Here is a 12,948-nt window from a genome sequence, read left to right on the forward strand (position 1 = left end):
GATAAAAAGCTTTTGCACAGCAAAGGAAACAGTCAACAAAACCAAAAGACAACTGACAGAATGGGAGAAGATATTTGCAAATGTCTTATCAGATAAAGGGCTAGTATCCAAAATCTATAAAGAACTTATCAAACTCAACACCCAAAGAACAAAGAATCCAATTAAGAAATGGGCAGAAGACACGAACAGACATTTCTGTGAAGAAGACATCCAGATGGCCAACAGACACATGAAAAAGTGCTCCATATCACTCGGCATCAGGGAAATACAAATCAAAACCACAGTGAGATACCACCTCACACCAGTCAGAACGGCTAAAATGAACAAGTCAGGAAACCACAGATGTTGGTGAGGATGCGGAGAAAAGGGAACCCTCCTACACTGTTGGTGGGAATGCCAGCTGGTGCAGCCACTCTGGAAAACAAAATGGAGACTCCTCAAAAAGTTGAAAACAGAGTTACCCTAAAACCCAGCAATCGTACCACTGGGTATTTACCCTAAAGATACAAATGTAGTGATGTGAAGGGGCATATGCACCCAAATGTTTATAGAAGAAATGTCCACAATAGCAAAACTATGGAAAGAGCCTAGATGTCCATCAACAGATGAATGGATAAAGAAGATGTGGTACACACACACACACACACACACACACACACACACACAAAATGGAATACTATGTAGCCATCAAAAAGATGAAATCTTACCATTTGCTACAATGTGGATGGAACTAGAGGGTATTATGCTGAAGGAAAGAAGTCAATTAGAGAAAGACAATGATCATATGATCTCTCTGATATGAGGAATTTGAGAGACAGGGCAGGGGGTCGTGGGGGGAAGGGAGGGAAAAAATGAAACAAGATGCGACAAGGGAGGGAGGAAAAACCATAAGAGACTCTTAATCTCTGGAAACAAACTGAGGGTTGTTGGGCGGGTGGCTTGTTGTTGACATTGGAGAGGGTATGTGCTATGGTATGTGCCTGTGAATTGGGTAAGACTGATGATTCACAGATCTGTACCCCTGAAACAAATAATGCATTATACATTAATAAAACTTTAAAAAAAAATAGAGCTACCCTACAATCCAGCAATTGCACCATTAGGTATTTACCCCAAAGATACAAATGAAGTGATCCAAAGGGACACCTGTACTACAATATTTATAGCAGCAATGTCCACAATAACCAACTATGGAAAGAGTCCAGATGTCCACTGACAGGTGAATGGATAAAGAAGATGTAAATATATATGAATATATATATTATATATATAATGTACTATATATATAATTATATATTGTATTTATTACATATTATATATAATATAATATTATGTATAATATATTACATATCATATATATTATACATATATAATTATATATGTTATACATTATAATAATTATAATGTATAACTATGTATATAATTATGTATAATGTATTATTTGTTTCAGATTGAATATATACATATGTATGAAACAAATAATACATTATATATTAATTAAGTGAACTTAAAATAAATTTTAAAAAACATACAGTGTAATATTGGTCTGAGAGGTAGAATTCAGTGATTCACCACTTATATATAATACCCAGTGCTCATGATAAAAAGTGCCCTCCTTAATACCCATCACTTGGGATGCCTGGGTGGTTCAGTGGGTTAAGCCTCCGCCGTCAGCTCAGGTCATGGTCTCAGGGTCCTGGGATCGAGCCCCACATCGGGCTCTCTGCTCAGCGGGGAGCCTGCTTTCTTCTCTCTCTCTGCCTGCCTCTCTGCCTACTTGTGATCTCTCTCTGTCAAATAAATAACACAGAGGACATGGGGAAATGGAGAGGAGAAGGGAGTTGAGGGAAATTGGAAGGGGAGGTGAACCATGAGAGACTGTGGACTCTGAAAAACAATCTGAGGGTTTTGAAGGGGCAGGGGCTGGGAGGTTGGGGGAACCAGGTGGTGGGTACTTTGGAGGGCACATATTACATGGAGCACTGGGTGTGGTGTATAAACAATGAATTCTGTTACACTGAAAAGAAATTAAATAAACATAAATAAATAAATAAATAAAATCTTAAAACAATATACCCATCACTCATCTAACTCATCCCCCCACCCACCTCCTACCGTCAACCCTCCATTTGTTCTCTATCCTTGAGTCTCTTAAGGTCTCTCTCTGTGACCTTTGGAACTAAGGATGGGTGCTGGTTGCCTGGGGAGCCAACCTGAATAGAAGATTAGAACATCCATTCTCACCTGCTGATTTCTGGGAGGAGAGAGGGCCTGGAGGTTGAATGAATCACCAAAGGCCAATGATCTGCATGTGTAATGAAGCTTCCATAAGCCTCCCCCCACCCAGAAAAGGACAGGGTTTGAAGAGCTTCCAGGTAGGCAAACCAGAATGTTTCCATGTGCCATCATGCTGGGCCCAAATTCCAAAGGACAGAGGGTCATCCTATCCTATATATCTCTTCACCTGGCTGTTCATTCCTATTTGTGTCCTTTGTAATAAACCAATAATCTAGCAAGTACACTAGTGTCCTAAGTCTCATGAGCCGGTGGCAAAATAATCAGACCCATGGAGGGGGTCAGAAGTACAGGTGACACCCCAGACCTGAGACTGGCACCTGGAGTGGAGGACTAAGCTTTTAAGCTGTGGGATATGACACTGTCTCTAGGCAGATAGTTCCAGAACTGAGTTGTAGGACACTCAGTTGGTGTCCCAGAATTGCTTGGTGTTGGGGGGAAACCCCACACATTGTAATTGTCCCCAGAACTGGAACTTTGAAATGCATTTTACATTAAAACTTCAGTGAACAAGATTTGTTGATCTGTAATGATGCAAGGGGACCATGTCACATATTTCCATCTTGACAGATCATTATTAGGATCATCAATTACCACATTTCATAGATGGGGGAAGAGTTACATAAGATTCAGTCCTTGTTGATACGATATCCGGTAAACAGTCTCTTCTGAGGCGAAAGACATGGCTTCAACACAAACTTCATCACTTTGGAACCCTTGAACCATAGCCAGAGGGTCACCGAATTTTCCCTCCCCCCAAAATCAGTTCCTATGGGCCCAAAGAGACATTTTTATTTGGTACTTAGCCTGGCTTTTACACAAGGGACTAAAATGTTATATTATTTGGGCCAAATCCATCAAAACTAATGAGGCCTCCGCACTTGATGGCTCTTCTTCTCCATCACGGACTATTATTGGCGACCTACTAGCCCTCCCCTTCTGAGAACTGCCCAGGGGCTCAGCCACATAACTCGGGCATAACTGCCTCCTGGTCCTGAAACCAGCCCTGCATTTCTGTGCAGATGGCCATGCTGAGAATCAATTCATCAGATGGCTCCAAAGAGCTCAATACAATTAAGACTATGCAATCTGGAAAAGTCCCAAGCCCAGACAATCCACCCAGCGCTCTGTGTTCTGGCCTTCCAAAAGTAATTGGCTCAGCCCTGTTCCTCCAGCGGTACAAGGAGTGACCTAGAAGGAGAGGGACAGGCATGCTCCTGTTCAGTACTCAGTGGCCATTTTCAAACTGCAGAAGGAGAGCAGATGGAGAAGTAACCTCAAATGAATATTCATAAAAGGAAAATCAATTATCCACCTTATGTGCCACCTGCCTTATCAACCCAACTTAGCACACAGCTGTGAGAGGCAGGGGGGCGTATACGCAGATCCCAGGTTCCACCTCGAAGGCATTCACAGAGTCCAAGGGTCCAGTGCCAAACCTGGAATTTTGGCACACCTGACCTGAAAAGATGGAATATGTTGGTTGGTGACCTTTAAAACAGGAACCAAAGCCATAGAAAGATGGCAGAGTATAAGCGAAAGAGCAAAGCTTTCCAAATCAGACTAGCCTAGGCTCCAATCCAGCATTGACCCTTCTTAACCCCTGCCCTTTTGTTCTGACTCTATTGGACAGATCACCCGCACTCCGCCTCCCTGTCCCTCCCTGTCCTCACCTGCACAACAGGGAGAGACACCAATTTGTGTCGAGGAAGGGGAGAGAGGGAGGAGGATCTCATGAGATGGCAGAGGCAAAGCACCCAGGCATGGCAGGAATGAATAAATAACTCATAGTTCCTCCTGCCCCAAGGACACTGTGACACAGGGGAAGAGACTAGCTCTACGAGCATCAAGACCAGAATAACTGATCGTCTAGTGAGCTGTGAAGATGCGTGATTCCTAGAAGTGCATGGCTCCAACATAGGACTTTTTAGGGACCCAAGAACTATTATGGAACCACAGAGCCAAGGGCAGAGGTCCTCATCTGTCCCAGGGCCCCTTTCTGAGCTCAGGATCCAGAGCCCCACAATCACACCCCTGCCTCCGCCCCCTCTCCCCAGGGGTGGCAAACAATGGTCCCCATCACCACTAGGCAGGTGTCCCCTGGCAATAACCTATTCCTCACCCTCTCATGAAGCCATCACAAAGGGGATTTGGGCTTCCTACAATGAAAATTCCAGCTTTCAATATAATTCCTTTAATGTGGAAAGTGGGAGGTTAGGGTAGGGAGTAGCAATTAAAAGGGGATCCTAGGGCCCCTGGGTGGCTCAGTGGGTGAAAGCCTCTGCCTTCAGCTCAGGTCACAATCTCAGGGTCCTGGAATTAAGCCCTGCATTGGGCTCTCTGCTCCACAGGGAGCCTGCTTCCTCTTCTCTCTCTGCCTGCTTCTCTGCCTACTTGTGATATTTGTCGGTCAAATAAATAAATAAAATTTTTTTTAAAAAAGGGGGGGAGGTGCTATGAAGACAATTTCTATTCTTGAGTGCTTACAATTTGCCTCCAGGCTGATTTTTGGGGTTTTGGGGGGGGGGGGGTGAGGGGTTGCCTGTCGTTTGTTTTCCCAGTTTGCTGATCTGAGTGTGTGTTTGAAAAAAGCAGGCAATAGAAGGAAGAAGAGAAAGGATTTGTGGACTGATCACCCCACCAGATAAACACCCTGACCTTGTGACTCAGTGATGCGAAGAGAGAACTGAATCACTCTAATTCAGGGCTTCGAGCCGCTTCCCTTAGCCAAACCGTAACAGGGAGCAAGTCACCGGAGGCAGCGGGGTCCCTTCCCTGCCTCTCAGACAACCACATGGCCACGGCTCTGCTGTCCCTCCCCAGAGCCCTCCAACACGTAGAATTCTGCTAGGACCCCAGAATGTCTCACCCTCCCCACAGGAAGTGGGACAAAGGCCTGACTCAGTGTCCCACACAGGCGTCACCTTCTCCCAGCCAGTCCCTGACTGTCACGCCGCCACCAATGACTGTGGCCACCCCTCAGCTCCCCTGAGACAGAGGTGGACAGCTACAAGGTGAAAAGGCAGCAAACAGGAGACCCCTCATTCATTCTCACCGCCTTGTCCACCTAACCAGAGGCGGGAAAGCGCACACACAGTCCAGCCCAACATCAGAAGCTCTGCCCCGTCTCCATGAGCACCTCACCCCGCACCTCGGCCATGAGCTCACGCAACTCCATGCTTGAGGCTGGGACAAAATGCAGAGTCCCCTTCCCACCGGAGTAGTGCAGGACGGCCAGGAAAGGTGGGGGCCGCCTAGGAGGAGGGGGAAGGACACAGGAGGAAGGGAAAAGTGTTGGTTCATCAACCCCTGGTGTTTCGAGTCAAGACCCCAGGCAGGTCTTTTTTCTACAAGTTCACGACTATCCTCCTCCTCCTCCAGAGCCTGACTGCTAAGGGCTTTGAGAAGGGCCCTACAAGGAAACGTGTAACTGTTTCCCTGCATTTGGCTCTCTAGAAGCCCTGTCTTCATCTCGCGGCCCTAAGACCAGGACCCTGCCTCTCCCCTGGCTTTTGCTCCTAGGTCCATATGTTTCTTGGGTCTGCTCACCCGGTCTGTCTCTTAACCTGTCTCACTCCCCAGTCCCATGCACCAGAAATACCTGCAGAATTTTGGTGACAGGGCTCTCTCCAGAGCACGAAAAGGAACCCAATAGGCCACTGAGCCAGCAGTGGTCACCGTCACTGCCCTGGTTCTCATCTATGACATTTCCCTGCTACTACTATTTCCCTGCTATTACTCCCTAGAAAAGAAGGTCACGGGGGCTGATGAAGAAGACAAAGAGGAAAAAAGCAAAACAAGTCCTCGTGCATCCTGTTCCAGGGAGGGCCTCGTGCAGCGGGCTGAGCTTCCCGGAGGCCTGCAGGCTGAGCCCCGTGTTCGGCAGCAGAGCCCGGCCCAGCAGCAGCGGCAGCCGGAGCCTGGAGAATTCCATCAGGGAAGACAGATGTGCCCCCAGTGAGCAGGTTGGAGGTCAGCAAGTCGCTTCGTCCAGCTTTAAATCTCTGAGGTGTGACATCTTGGCAGACATGGAGATCTCCTGTATTTTCTTTCTGATAGCGACTCTGGACGCGACTGTAGCCCAGGTCGCTATATATATTCAGGCCCTGACAGCCCTGCAGAAGCCCCTTCCCGGGACAACGGGAGCATTCTCCTTCCCTGCCTGCGCCTGAGCCGGGGACAGAGCTGCCATTCAGGCCCGGACAGGAAGGCACTTCCACCACAGCCGGGAAGAGGGCCCGCTTGTCTGCCCCAAAGTCGAGAGGAGGTGAGAATCCCACTGTCACCTCGGGGCCCCCCGGGTGGGAGGTTGCTGAGGTGAAGGGTCAGCTTCCAGGGCGGGCGCTGGCGTCGGGGAAGGCTGCCCCAAGACCTCATCTTCTCTTCTCCGACGGTCACTCCTGGAGAAGAGGCGGAGGACGAGGTGTTAGGTCCAGTGCCCCACACTCGAAGCCAAGCCCGCGATTCTCTCCCAAACGTGATGTGATTGTCCGTACGATGACTCGGCCGGACATGGCACTGAAGGTGCTGGAAGCCGCTGTCCCTAGCCCCGTACCCTGACCTGTGGACTTTCTTTCTCTTCTGTCCCTCCTCGCCCTTCCTGGACCCAGAGCTAGCACCTTCTACCTGGGGCGACTCCTTTCCCCATCCTCACTGCTGGGGGAAACCTCTTTTTCTCTTTTCTTTGTTAAAGATTTTATTTATCTGCTTGACAGAGAGACAGAGAACACAGGCAGGCGGAGTGGGAGAGGGAGGAGGAGGCTCCCCGCTGAACAGGGAACCCAACACGGAGCTCAATCCCAGAACCCTGGGATCATGACCGGAGCTGAAGACAGAGGCTTCTCCGAATGAGCCCCCCAGGAGCCCCTTGTGGAAACCTCTTCTCTTGACGACGCTACAACCTCCGCCTGGAATGCTCTCCCTTCTCTCCCTGCCCTTTAGTCCAAAGAGAAATTCCCACTTCCAAGCTGAGTTTCTCAGACCCCCAGTTCCAGGCTTGCTGACCCCTCCCTGACCCCGCTGTGTAAGTCCCTCTCCTAAGGCACTATTTTTTGTCATTATTTGTTAACCTGCGCCCTCCTTAGGATGGTTTATTTTCGTCCTTCTGGGCTGTCTTCATCTCTGTGCCCCATCCAGCACAACAAGCATTCTAAATGACTCAAACACACTGACCAAGACCACGGTCTCAAATTCTTCGATTCTCCCCTTTGACCAGCATTGCTCAGCCAGAGCTACCTTCTTGTCCTGCATCTCAGTCCAAGAGGGAAAGTCAGGAAGGATGCTCCTCTCCCCGACTGTTTGCTGCCACACCTCTCACTTTATTTTTTTTTTAATATTTTATTTATTGACAGAGAGAAAGCACAAGCAGGGGAAGCAGCAAGCAGAGGGAGACGGAGAGGGAGAAGCAGACTCCCTGCTGAGCAGGAAGCCCATCCCAGGGCTCCATCCCAGGACCCCAAGGTCACGACCTGAGCCGAAGGCAGACGCTTCATCAACTGAGCCAGCCAGGTTCCCCCACCCCTCTCACTTTAGATAGCACCCTGGGATGAGCCACAGAAAAGAAGCCTTTTTAAACTCTGCTGTGAAGCCAGGTTTGCTGGCAAAACCCCCCTGTAACACCAAGAGGCTAGATGACACGCCAGGAAGAGCAGAGATCCCCCCCGCACAGCAGAAGGGCCTCCGAGCCTGACTTAGCAGGAATGCGGTCCTCCATTCTGTGGCCACCAGCCTGACCAGGCCAGCCCACTGCCGGCTCCACAAGCCAAAGACCAGCCCCTTCCCCCGTGTGTTGTCGGGAGCCAGGAGCACCTCCTGGGGAGGGGGGCATATCCCAAGACTGGGACCAGTGGCAGCCATGGCAGTATGTTGCTTCATCTGATGTTTTCCCTCGTGGCTTCTGTTAGCCAACTTAAATAAGGTTGTGAAGTGCTTGGTGAAACAAACTAACACCCTTTACTTCTCTGCCGGACTTCTCAGTGTCTTTAACCTGCCAACAAGAGCTGTAAATTTCCAAGAGGCACTGTAGTCTTCAGGCTTCCCAGGATCCTGTGACCACAAAGCCTCTTCCTGAAACATCACTCCAGGACAGTGCTCTTTGGCTTGTTATTTAGGAAACAATACTTTAAATTAAAGAAAATAGAGTAGTTAAATGTCACAGGGTACAGATGACCCCTTCATCTGGAATCTGTAAATGGTCACCATTTCCCTTCAGGAAAGCCATTACCAAAGAAGAGAGTCCAACCTAGGCTTTCTTCCCCCAAACTGCTGCCTAAAATGACTGTTCATTCCAACCCTAACTTTTTCCTAGATGCGTTCCCACTGCCCCAGCCTTCACTACTCATATCTCTGCTGATGTTCCCCGGCACTTATGTCTCAGGAAGAATTGGAGCCAAAAGTTAAAGGAGAGAGGTAAGGGGAGCTTGGGTGGCTCAGTGGATTAAGCCTCTGCCTCTGGCTCAGGTCAGGGTCCTGGGATCGAGCCTGGGCTCTCTGCTCAGCAGGGAGCCTGCTTCCCTTTCTCTCTCTGCCTGCCTCTCTGCCTACCTGTGATCTCTGTCTGTCAAATAAATGAAATCTTTAAAAAAGAGAGAGAGGGGTGAATAGTTAAAACATTTTTTTTAGGTTTTTGTCTGATTTCATGCCTTACCTACTAATTTACTCTTAATAGAAATTTCTGAGCCCATTTGTAGCTGCAGAGAAATTTTCAGCCATCATCTCAACTTCACACACCTCTGTAGAGGGAGCCTACTAAGGACTCCCATGGCCAGTTGGCGGAGTTAAAAACAGCCAGCCAGACCAGTTCAGCCAGAGAGCAAGCCACCCTGGGAAGAGGGCACAGCCTCCCCAAGGCCATAGGGGAGCCCAAAAAGGATATTCTGTGATCACCATCACTTCTACGCACCAGCGACAGATCCTGGCATGTTGTGAAACCAGCCATTACTGCTCGAAAGTGGATTTCATTTTGCAGAGACAGGGAATTAATATGCACGCTCAGTCTTTCCAAACTATCTATCAGGTATGGAGAGCCACTCTGGACACTTCGGTCCAGTAAAGCTCTGCCTAGGGACCTGACTAATAGCTTTACACTTTAGTTTGTGGATTAGATTCAAGGACAGTTTATCCCGTCATGCAGATGAGAATGTCAGACGGCTCACCTTCACCACTGTCCCCTGAACCCAGTGGCACACTTAATCCCACCAAGTCAAATGCAGAGTACCATCGTACCAGCTGGGGAGAGGTAGATGAACTGGAGAAAAGAGCTTTGAAAATAAGGATTAATGTTACCAAGTTTCAATCTGAAAATCCTCGTCTCCTCACACCCCACCCCCACCCCAGTGGTCTCCAGCTGCGTTCCTCCACGCTTAGTAATCTCCCCACGTGTAGGGCAGTGCGGGGTTCCAGGGAAACACACATGCATCTCTGCAGAATAAAGACCCATCTGCTGAGCACTCAGGCTGAGAAGCCCCGTGTGGGCTCATCCTCATGCTAAGACAAGTCTTCCCATTTAACAGATGATAACATCAAGACTTACAAAGGTTCACAACATACCCAAGGCGGCTCTCACAGCATCTAAATCACAGGCAAGGCTAGCGATGGGGAAAGAAATGGACCTCCAACCTCCCTACATCTGAAATGCAGAGTGTCCAGCTCCCTCACTGGTGGGCTGCCATCGCAGGGTCTGAATATCGCTGAAAATGGAAAACGTCACACTGGTTCCTGCTGTAAGCGCCCAACGATGATTACTCTCCTGCATCGAGGGCTCCCTCTTTACCAAGCATAAGTCTTCACAATGTACATCCGTTACCCACCTCATCCTCATGACCACCTAGCTGACAAGGTCTGAGTCCGGTCCCCCAATTTACAGAGGAGGAAATGAAGGTCGATCAAGGTCAAATGCCTTTTCAAAAGTTTAAGAGCCAGAATTCAAATCCAGACAAGAGACGCTGGCGGCAGGGTCCCCACCAAGTCTAAGCCTTCAGTTTTTCCACCTGCCCTGCTGTGACTTCCCAGCACGTGGACTTCTTCCCCGTTAGACTGATAGTTCCTTCGGTGCAGTAACCAAATTCCATTCATCTTATATTTAAACATACACACACACACAGACAACCTAAGCACCATCCATGGCACATAATGCATTTTTAATTTCTTCCAACAATTAACCTTATTCTTTTTTTTTCTTGTTAGGTTCTCATCTGATAGGTAAGAAGTCATATATTATTTTGGTCCCATTTTATAGGCAAGAGGTTAACTTATCTCTGCAAAGAGCTTTCAGAGTTCATCAAAAAATAAAAAGCAAGTTCACTTGGAACAAAATGCCAGAAGTTGTATCTGAAAAGCAGATCTCCTGAACCCAACACTTCAAACCCTCGGGAGGAAGTTTAGGGGGAAAATTGGGGAAACCAATCTGAGATCATCTCCCCAGTGATCACCCACAAACTGCCTGCTGAAAGCCAAAGTCTAGGGAGATTCTCTCCTGCAAGGTTTTAACGGGGACCTGTTTCAATCCTGATGCTACTAGAACCAAGGGAAACATTAGAAATACACGATGCCCAGGCGCCACCCCTGACAGTGGCCCTGTCGGTCCAGGGAGGGCTCCAGCTCATCAGGATCTTTTCAAAATTCCCAGGCCCTTCTAACATGTAGTCAGAGATGAGCCCTGGTATAGTGCACTCAAAGGAGAAAGGATTTGTCAGTAGAGAAACTGAAAGAACATTCCCAAACCACAGCCCAAAGGACTGAGCCTCACCTGGGAATGGGATGTTGTGCGCTTATGAAGGCTCTCAGGGCACCTTCACAGCCCTGGAAGGGGCTTCTGCTCGCAGCTCCTCTCTAGAGCACCTGGGAACAGCCCACAGCAGGAACCCCAAAGCACACTCACAAGACATCAACAATGTCTCCATCATCCATCACTGGACCCCTACAGTGGGAGGGTATATTGTAGGCTCTCAACAAACATTTGAAGGTCTAGGGCAAAGGTGGTTGACCAGTTCTCAGGAAATCCAATAGTAGGAGAATAACTCAGATGCTGAGGCCATGGATACTCTGAAAGCACTTGTGAGTACTTGTTTCAAACAGCCAGCATTACGTCAGAGCAGCCAAGAGCTAACTGAGCTCTGCATTTTATTCACGTGGACCAAGATTGTCTGAAATGGTTTTATGTGCAATCCAACTTAAGCTTCAGAGCAACCCTAAAAAGGTTGAATTTGAATTTTATGGATGAGGAGACTGCAGTTTATAAAGCAACTCGGCCAAGGTCAAACAGCAAGTAAGTGATAAGCCTGCTTGGTACAGAGTCTGCGTGCCTCCCACTCCGCTGCCCCCTGGATTCACTGGGTAAGAGACACAGCCACAGAGAGAATTGGAGAAAGAGAGCACAGATGTCCACAGACTAGATCCTCTGCCCCCTACCCCCAACAAGAGTTGCAGGCAACAGCATGACCTTTTCGTGGTTTGAGGGAGAGACTTGTAAATTCTACCAGTCCTCTTAGATTGGGGAGACCAAGATGGGGTCATTGAGGTCACCCAGTTGATTCTCCCTATCTAGGGAACCCCCAGCCATTCTGGGGATGTGGGAACCACGCTCTAAACAAGGCTCTGAGGAAAAGGGTCCCCACCTGGCTGGGATCTGCACTCTCTCCACCGGAGGAATCCACACCACTGAGACCACTTGACATTGGGTCCGTGGAGCAGACCCTGCGAACTCCACTAGGAATCGGCTAGGTCTGGCTCCACCCAAATCTTATGCACATTTCAGGAAGGAGCTCATGTCCCACTTTCTTCATGAACTTCCACTTCCCACCCAGGTGTCTCTTCCCTGAGTGAGCATTTCATCTCTTCTTATTGGGAATTTGTGAGAACTTGGTATCACTCATTAACTTCCCTACGTGTTAGTCTTCCTCCCACACTGTGCTGTAATTCCCCGAAGGCAGCAACCATGGCCTGCATGTCCTTGAATTGCTCAAGGTTACCTAGCACAATACTTCTTGCAGAAAAGATACTTAAATAAATATGTGTTGATTAAGGCATAAACTTCAATAGTACAAGGCACTGGGAAGAACTCAGATCCGAGCTTTAAACCCAAGTGCATTTGCAAGCTGCCTACTTAGAAACAAGGTCATCCTTAAAGACATCTCTTAGTCAGGGCTAATTGCAATGATACTATTTATATACATAAATCAATGTACAGAAAGCACCCAATAGATGCCTGAAACATAGTGTGCCCTCACTAAATGTTAGTTCCCTTTCCCAAAGCACCCTACCTGAAACTGATGACACCGAACATGCCAGCAGATGGGACCCAGGCCAAGTTGGCAAATGTACTTTACATCACAAAGCCCAGAGATCCTGGTCCAGGAGGCTGGACTCTAAAACAAAGTAGGAAAGACAAGGTGATTTGACTCTAAAGGGGCCTAAAATGAGGTTTGGGAGATGGTGAGATGCTAACCAACTGGAAATCAGAATTATATCAAGAGCCACTTCCAACCCAAAGGCTGACCTCAGAAGGGTGCTGAAGACGACTGTCTGTCACTTTGTCACCACTGGAAGGTGAGTCTAGTGTTCAACCCTGAGGCATCACTGGCCCAGACAGTCCTGGTTTAATATCCCAGGGCTAGGGGTCTGGCCTGTTCTAAACCCTGTGGCTGTTTACGACAC

Source organism: Mustela putorius, unplaced genomic scaffold (assembly GCF_011764305.1).
Source record: "Mustela putorius furo isolate JIRA1106 unplaced genomic scaffold, ASM1176430v1.1 tig00000508_pilon_pilon_pilon, whole genome shotgun sequence".
Classification (NCBI taxonomy): Eukaryota; Metazoa; Chordata; class Mammalia; order Carnivora; family Mustelidae; genus Mustela; species Mustela putorius.